Genomic DNA, 9,115 nt, shown 5'->3' with positions numbered 1-9,115 from the left:
GTCAGCTCGTTGTTCTCCATGTTGGCAAAGGCAAAGACCAGATGAGTGCAGAGATTTGCATCAAGATTGTCACTGATAAATTGTCCTTCACCATTTCTGTACTGGGACCAGCTGGTGACGTAGCACATCAGAACAGAGGAAGAAGCTGAAAGGTGGAAACCATGTGTAAAATGTTGTTATACTGTTGTAGTGGCATTCATTTGTCAAAATGATTCCATTGATTCCGTATATGTAAAAGTAAACTCACCCAAGTGAGCCATCATTAAACAGAGGCCTTTAAAAAGTGAAAAAGTTGGTCAGAATCAGCTGATGTTAATGAATATGGTTGTAATTTTTTTTATTTTTTTTTGTTAAAGTTTCACCTGCAACAGCAATTTTCTTGTCCATGTTTCTACCCTGTGGAGCAAAATAAAACAGAGGGAAAATCAGAACATGAAAGGAACACAGTGTAATTAATTCTTTTTATTTCTATGTTTGAATTGTTAATGGCTTGTTCAAAACCAAACATCCCTTCCTTGTGACTGGGAAGAAGATGAAGACTCTGTGTGTGTGTGTGTGACAAAGATCAATCAATCAACGTAATAATTAAATAAATATTACAATTATAGCTATCATCGTTATTGTTATCTCCACTTTTGTCACCCTGTTGCCAGCTTTTACTTCCTGATTACCAGTGCACTGTTTACACAGAGTTAAAGAAAGACGACAACAAGTGAACCTTAGGTTCTTCCAAGATTACAAAGGGCAAAAGTTGACACCAACATTTGTATTTAAGCAATTACTTTACACACTATAACCAGGCATAGGAATTACCTTATTTTCTTTTATATAAATTGACCCCACTTTATACATTTCAAACAACCTGAAAAATAAACTCAAGATGTATAATTTGGTGACGTAAAACCTAGCAGATAGTGACGCACGACGTACAAATCGATGATTGTGCTGCGCGCTCTATACAGTAAGTGGTGCATTGTTTTCAGATTTACTTCTAGTAAAGCCCTTCATTATGTGGCTACGTACATTTTGTTAGCACGACAGGATACGAAACTTTATTATTCACGTCCATTCATTATACAACGTATCACTAACGTGACGCATGACGCTAAAAGTAGAGGGCGGGGCGTCCATAAAAAAACATTTCTGCGCTTTTTATTTAGTCGCAGTTTCATCTGTAAGTATTTCCTAAAAAAAACCCCAAAACAACCCTTTCCTTCAAAATACGACGATTTTAGCCGACGGGCGGTACGCTACGTCGGTATTTAATGTGTGACAACCCCGTGTTTGGAGGAACAGAAGAAGCAAACTTCAAAAATGGACGCTGGGATCGAAGTAAATGGTCAAAGCTGGAAACTGCATCTCTGCGTATCCACAGACGTTGGGAGAAGACGCCAATGAGAACCGGGATCACTGCGGATGAATAACAACAACCGACCCTACACCTGTCGCTGGTACTAATATTAGAAGACCTACAACCACACCGAGTACCAGGTTTCTTCTACTTTGGTCAATTAGCGTCTGAGAGGGACTTGACCCCAAAAGTGATAAAAGAATGGAACGATCAACGACTTAAATTATTTTAAAGGTAAGATATTTTTTTTACATAATGCCAGCATTGACTTCAGTTATTTTAATGTTAGGTTAATTAAGTTTTTAATGTTTTTTATGTGGATGTGTGTGTGTGGACATGAATTAGATTCTCAGTGACAGTCTGTGAAGAAAGAGTTTATGATTTGTTTGTTTATGACAAAATTATTTAGAAATAAAAATACCAATCTTACTGTTTATGTACAACAAGTTGTGTTTTTGAGAAATGGGATTGTATGTAGATGGTACACATGATCTGACGAAGTGTGTTGTTTGTGGGGTGTTGATGTTGATATTAATGTTTTACTGTTATATATTCATTTTCCGAAGGGTCTTTCTTTTGTGTTGGGAATCCTAATAATAATAACTGAAGAAAAGTGGTAAACGCAAATGTATTGCTAACCTTTGTGTCCTTGACCTTGGGTTTAGGTTACTTAGGTTAATTGACATTTTGGGATCATTGGCCAATGGCCATTTGGCCATTAATTTATAATGATAGCCATTCTCTAATGGTAATGATAGGTAATAATGGCTGTGGATAATGTGGTTTAATGAAAACATTTTCAATTTGAATATTAGTATCCAAAACCGTACCCCAGGGTGGCATCACAAGTCAACTATTTACAGCTGTGGTTTCAAATGAGAGCCAAACAATATGTGCCTCAAATTAAGAATGTAAGAATTAATAATAGCCCCTGATAACAACCAAAACTGAACACATTGGTATATATGTATATTTACATATAAAAAATGTATTTTGTTTTTACTGTGCCAGAAGTTCATCTAATTTTTAAGAATTTTATTCTCTTGTTTTTTTGGCTCAAAATAACCTCCTGCTAATGAGAAGGAAAGGAAAAAAAATAATTTCTGCTTCACACAGCATCACTGTGGAGTCCACACAAACATTCTCCATACATGGTTTCCAATTTGTCATCTTACCACGATGATCATTCCAGGTCTGCTGCCGCCTTAATTTCCCAAAGGGAACTCTTGAGGGATTCATAAAGTTCTATCTATCCGGTTCTTTCTGCTGTCTTTTAAATTCTGATATTTTAGCATGTCTCACTAGCCTCTTGAAAACCTCCACTTCTCCTGTACTGTCCCTTAAGTATCCCATAAGCCAGGCTAAGCAGAATACATCCATCTTGGCTTCTGTAGTCTTTACTTTTATTTCTCGTCTTGGGAAGTGACAAGTGTATTTGGTTCCTCTGGGGCTCAAACCCAGGACCTTTTCTGTGTAAGGCAGATGTGAAAGGCAGGTGCAACAGCAAAACGCTTTAGCACTTTAGTTGCCTCACACAGTAGTTATCTGTTAAACATTAACTTTAAAATAAAAGCACGGTTACAGTACTATTCTTCTATTCTTTTAAACTCTTCTTCTGTTTAACTAAGATGTCAGGTTCCTATGTAGCCTATGTGTCATTCAGGTGTTCAAACAGAACATCGGAAGAACTTCTTCCACAGACACATACAGTGTTTTTACTGTGTTTCCGTCAAGGAAGGAACTCGTTACCTCAGTCACAGGCTTTCTTGTCCTTCATATAGTCAACGTACGTTGATGAAAATGTCAGAAGGTAAAACAAAACTCATTTTGAATAAATATATAGAACAGAGAGTAAAGAATTGGAGAAGTAAATGCTGTCAGATTTCTTTAAATCAAACTGTTGTATCTGCAATTTATATCTTAAACCAACTGTGCATTTTTGGTGGCTGGTGAGTACTGTATAGTATTTTTTTTCCTGCCTGGTGGCAAAACTATATCAGAGTGCTGAAATCTAATGCTAAAGTGTAAAAAAAAATCTATTTATTACCTGTACTCTTGTACATAGAAATATCTGAGTAGTGAGCAGAAAGGAGGAAAGAATCTAATCCATCCATAATCCATAATCTAACTTAAGAAGGAAGAGAAGAGTGAAAGAATCTAATCTAACTTAAGAAGGAAGAGAAGAGGATGGCAATGCAATGTTTGATTGACACTAATTTCTCTTAATACGGCTTGAAAAGGAAAAATGGAAGTGATGCATGTGTTTTTGTCACCTGGGAAATAAGACTAAAATTAATCCAACATTTGGTGTAGCTTCTTACAGAACAGAACAAAAATCACGGTACCTCTACTTCTGTTCAGAATTGTTAGCTGTTGATAGATACTCATGCTATGTTATTAAAAAGATTCCACCCATACCACCTTTAAATTCAGTCCTTATAGCTTGGCAGCACATAAAGATAAAAATATATTTAGACATGGCATTTCTCTGTAACAATGACACGAGGAAGCAATTACATGTGCACGCGTTTGTCTTGAGGTAAAGCATAGTGCATAAAGTACAAGGAACAAATGGTGAACATTATAAACAAAAGCTGATTTAATCGCCTGCAGCTCTTGGCATTTTAAACTGTGCCTCTGTTGAGAAATGACCGAAAAAGAAGCAAAAAGCCCTCAATGCTGAAATAAATGTTTTACCATGAACAACCTAGTTGTCATACAACGATTTTCTATCAGTAGCAAGTTGTTTTAATGACAAAGAAGTGAAATAATACTCACAGTGTTTTAGAACGCAGCAGTTGCTGTCCTCAAACTGACTGAGGTTTTGGCAGAGGTTTGTTTTAAAGACAGACATGTGAGGGAGGCGGGGTCTAGTACAGAGATGTGCATGGCTTCAGTCAGACAGGGATTGTTTCTTAATCCAATCTTCATACTATCATACTTCATACTATCCTGGTATCAGATATGTAAAAGAACTAAAAAATGTAAAGTAAAAGTATCTTTACTTTGTGTAAATGCTACTCAAATCAAAGTAAAAGTACCCATCTTAAAATCTACATGAGTAGAGGTAAGAAAATATTTAATTTAAGATTTACTTTGAGTAAAAGTTACTTTGAATCACTTGATGCAAAAAAGGTTGAGTCATAAACCCTATCTGCAACTAGTTGTTTTTAATCAACAATTCAAACACAAGTATCAAAGGCTGAGAGTTCTGTAATCCATTTGAACACTTGCACACTTGCACACTGCAAATTCAAGTCACTAAAGCACACTTAAGTTTTGACAGTGACACCTCTGTCCGCAGGGGCCGGCACATTTTGCGTTGCATGATAAAGTTATTCCCTTGTTTGGATTTGAAAACAGAGCTGGCTGAGATATGGCCACGGATCTCCTTCTCTTTGGGTCATCTGTCATCCATTGGAGCTCTCTGTTTGGCAATCCTCAACCGCCATTTCTGTTTGACACTAACCATCATTCAACGACAGAGTCCTTCTCTTAGTCAACGTCATATGGCTACATAAACATAGTGGGAAATTTGCTTGCACACGGACGCAAGTTTATTTCAGTTAACGCAGATTGTTAATCCCCGCTTTTAATTTTTTACTCAGTAACGGGTTCCTTCCCAATGTAGCGAAGTGAAATACTTGAGTCAAAATCTAAGTAAAATGTAAAATTACCTAATCCCAAAACAACTTTAACAAATTACTCACAAACCTACTCAACTAATAGTATTAATTAGTAGTCAACTCAGTAACATGAGTAAATGTAAATCATTACTTTCCACCTCTGCTTGGGATTATTTAACATTTTATTTGCGCAACTAGACTTTTTCCACACTTTAAATAAAGGACATTTTGTTGTTGCCATGAATGTAGGTGTGTTAATTCTGTTTTAAAAATAGGTAAGTACTTAACAAGCAGGTGCATCAACAAGCCAGTGCGTGTGTGTTTGTCTAGAATAGTCACATGACAATTTTACAGTAACAGAATACCAAGGAAATCAAAATTCACACAAAAGTCAGGGTTTTGTAAACACCAGGAACTGAAATTTTAGATAAAATTAAAAAGATTGAGCTCATTGACTTTACATACAATTGTATATTGAAACCCACATCTGCATGGCGGTTCTCCATACTTACACAACAGGTTTGAGTCTTATGTTTCTAAACCTTTATCCGGAGGTTCCCACGCCTTCCTTTATGAGAAAAAATATCTCACGATTCTCTGAAGGACACCTTCAGAGAATCGTGAGATTTTTTTCTTCTTCTAAAGTTACAAGCAAACACTTCTCTTAATGAGTTTTGCAATGTTACTCAAATGCATTATGGTAAAGGATAATCTGGATATTTATGAAAGGATTAAAAATGTAATAAAGAAATTATTTTTTTATAAGGGCTCACATGTAAGGTTTTTTCTTAGACGTTATGCTTTAAGTTAAAATAGTTTGTTTTGGTGATGTGTTTAAATGTATTTGCAACTCAGCTACTGCATCAAAGACAACGTTAAAATGCGGATTTGATATAATAACATTTCATCTCGTATAATTTGGTGCAGAGTCAGTTTTGGCACAAATGTGATTCATCAGAAACAGACCTCAAACCTACATGACACATTGCGAACACGGCACTATTTTAAACATAATGCAGATTTGACACAGCAGCAATTCACTAAATTCTACAAATTTATCAAGAACCCAGGCAATAACAGCAGACCCCCCCCCCCCCGAGATACGAGCATAATCTGTTCCAGGACTGAGCTTGTTACTCGAGGTGCTCCTATCTCGAGGTACCGTGATGTGTGCCCGCCAATTAAAAAGAATAGAATAGAAATCCACTGTAATTGTTTCCTGTGGCTTTCCTAATTTGTACCGTGATGTGTGGCCGCCAATTAAAAAGAATAGAATAGAAACCAAAAATGAGAAATAAACACAAGGGAGAAACAGTATATCAGATTTTAAAAGGTATTCTCTTAAAATAGGGACATAATACTGAGTGTGAAATACACTGCAAAAAAACATACACAACTGAAAATACTGTACTAATATACTAATTTATGTGTGTGTATATATATAGATATACATATATATACGTATATATGTATACATATATATACATATATATGTATACATATATATATACATATATATGTATACATATATATATACACACACAACACAACCATTCTTAATTATTCCTTTTACAAGCTTAAAATGTCTTGCTGCATTGGAACTCAGCCCATCATTGCAAAGCCCTGTATTGTTTTATTTATTTATTCTGTACTTGCCAATAGCAACACCCAAAGTCATGCTGACTTTGGGTGTTGCTATTGGCAAGTCAGTTTGACGTACACAGCTCTTTCTTAGAACAATATCATCCTTTCACTTTCATTTACATTACAAAAGTCTCAGAGCACACCATGAGACAATCGTGTCACAGAAACTAAATATAGTGCAAACAAGTACGTATAATGAAATAAAATGATGGTCTTGTTTGAATTTACCAGGGTCTGTTTATTTGAACACAGCGCTGATGTTCTCAGGAATTGAAGAAAGACACACTCTACGAACTTCAACTGTTCTGAGTCTCTCTTGTTTTGGTTTCATAATGTTGGTGCTTGAAACGCCAGGCTTGTATAGGTAGGTTATGGAAAATAGGATTAAAACAGCTCTAATTATTTCAAGTTAAATAATATTTCAAAGGACATTTCACAGGACAGATGTTTACGGTTACAAGACAGACCTGAGAGGGTCTGCTCACCCTCTTACATCCTGGATTTTCTCTCAGTTGCTATGCAAATATATAAAACAGTAATGACTATTGCCTAACACTAACACAGAAAAAAATGTCACTGGACAGACACTGTCTGTAGTACAAAATGTCTGTGGTGGAGAACACAATGAACTTACAGTATAATTTTGGCAACACAATCATTGTAAAACCAGCTTGTGTTCCGAGTTAATATGGAATCAACCCTCATCAGTTGGGAATGGGGTTGAGGTATAATTGTTGGATAAACACTTGGTGTATCTCAATGATTGTCATTGCCATATTACCTTGTTGCCCCCTGTGCGCTACCTCAGTCCCCTTCCCACCCCACCCCCACGCCGTTTGTCTGTGTGTATGTGTGTGTGTGTGTTAGCAGTTTGGAAATAGAAACTCAATTTCTAAAGCAATTCCTGGAATTTTGGAAAGGTTTCGCTTTTAGCAGTTAGGAAATGAACTGCTTAATTAAAAGTTAAAAGGGTTTTGGAGTTGTATCTCCTTTTTTTTTTGCCTTGACTTTAATGACCCTATTAAACAAGACTGGTTTTTAAGATAATTAGCAGTTACTGCGCAGGGAATGTTAATTAACAGCGACACCTTCAGTGTGATTTTAAATGCCACTATGATACAGAAATGTGTTTACCGTGTTTTATCTAACCAAGATTTTGACACACTTGCTATAGTCTCCACTACCTACTACTACAGCACTTATACATGCTATGAACGCTGTCCTTTGTTTGGTCTATATATTCAGTACATTTTTTATATGAACGTAATCGTGTTGTTCATAAAAGAGGAGGACAGGCTCCATTGAAGGTTTGTGCTCTTGCTGTGCAGCAACAAATCACCTATTTTATTTCCTGTGGCAACAGTTGTTATGGTGGTATGTTTTCTTTCTGTATGGAGTTTGCATGTCCTGCCCATCTTTACATGGGTTTTCTCTGGAAACACCAGTCTCCTAGAAGTGGTTGTTTATTTTTATATGGGGTTTAATGAATGGATTCATGAATGAATGGGGTGCGAGACCAGCATTAAGTGTAAAGCTGAGAGAACTGCTTGCAAAAAAGTGTGATTGAGATTTATGGATCCTTGGAGAATAAAAAAAGTCACATTTTGTCAAAGGGCAGGAAGTGAAGCTCCCAACTTGACACACACAGTACACCAAAAATAAACTACTTCTTTTCCTTTTGGCTTGTCCCTTTTTCAGGGGTTGCCACAGCGTATCAATGTTTTCCATTTCACCCTGTTCTCTGCATCTTCTACTCTGACTCCAACTATCTGCATGTCCTCCCTCACTGCATCCATATATCTCCTCTTTGGCCTTCCTCTTTTTCTCCCACCCCAGTAGCTCCATCTCTAACATTCTTCTACCAATGTGTCCACTGTCCCTCCTCCTCACATGTCCAAACTATCTCAAACTGTCTTCTCTGTCTTTTTCTCCAAACGTTCTTGTCTGTGTTGTCCCTAATATTATACAGCAAAAATATATAAAAATATAATTTTCATCCATCCATCCATTTTCATCCGTTTATTCGTTACCGGGTCGTGGGGGCAGCAGTCTCCATGACCGCCACCCAGATCACACTGCACCATACCAACCCCCCTGAACCTTCCTGTGGGTGGTGAGTCCATTGGAAGGGAAAAATATTATAATATATATATATAAAACATACTATAAAAAATATTACACAACAAAAATATAGTACACCAAAAATAAACACTAGGCTTTAATTAGTACCAATTTGCTAATTCACTGTGATTTTAACAATTTTCAAGCAATCATTTTGAAATTTGGTAGGCTTGCATTATCTAAATAAGCCATGTGCATATTCTGATCAAATAATGATAGGTAAATGACAACAAACCATGTAAAAGAGACACAAAATAAGAAGAAAATTTGTGCTTTATTATTGCAGAAACAACAGAAGTGAATAAGAAGATACATAGACCTTCATTGAGATAGATCAATCATTTCTAAACAAAATTGCTAAATACACATTGTA

At 36.2% G+C, this 9,115-nt stretch overlaps 1 long non-coding RNA gene across 1 annotated transcript; it reads right to left on the bottom strand.

Annotated features, from left to right (window-relative positions):
- Window positions 1-10: 10 nt before the first annotated feature.
- On the bottom strand, window positions 11-4,389 carry LOC107989143 (uncharacterized). Its single transcript, XR_001760649.2, has 4 exons — window positions 4,130-4,389; window positions 363-396; window positions 248-274; window positions 11-145 (listed from the first exon to the last, which is right to left on the bottom strand). It is a non-coding gene; the product is annotated as an uncharacterized LOC107989143 (long non-coding RNA).
- Window positions 4,390-9,115: the final 4,726 nt, after the last annotated feature.

The sequence above is a fragment of the Cynoglossus semilaevis genome, chromosome 10 (assembly GCF_000523025.1).
Source record: "Cynoglossus semilaevis isolate Cse_v1.0 chromosome 10, Cse_v1.0, whole genome shotgun sequence".
In the NCBI taxonomy this organism is placed as follows: Eukaryota; Metazoa; Chordata; class Actinopteri; order Pleuronectiformes; family Cynoglossidae; genus Cynoglossus; species Cynoglossus semilaevis.
Note: the sequence above shows the minus strand (reverse complement) of the source record. Positions and strands in the feature narration are given on the sequence as shown.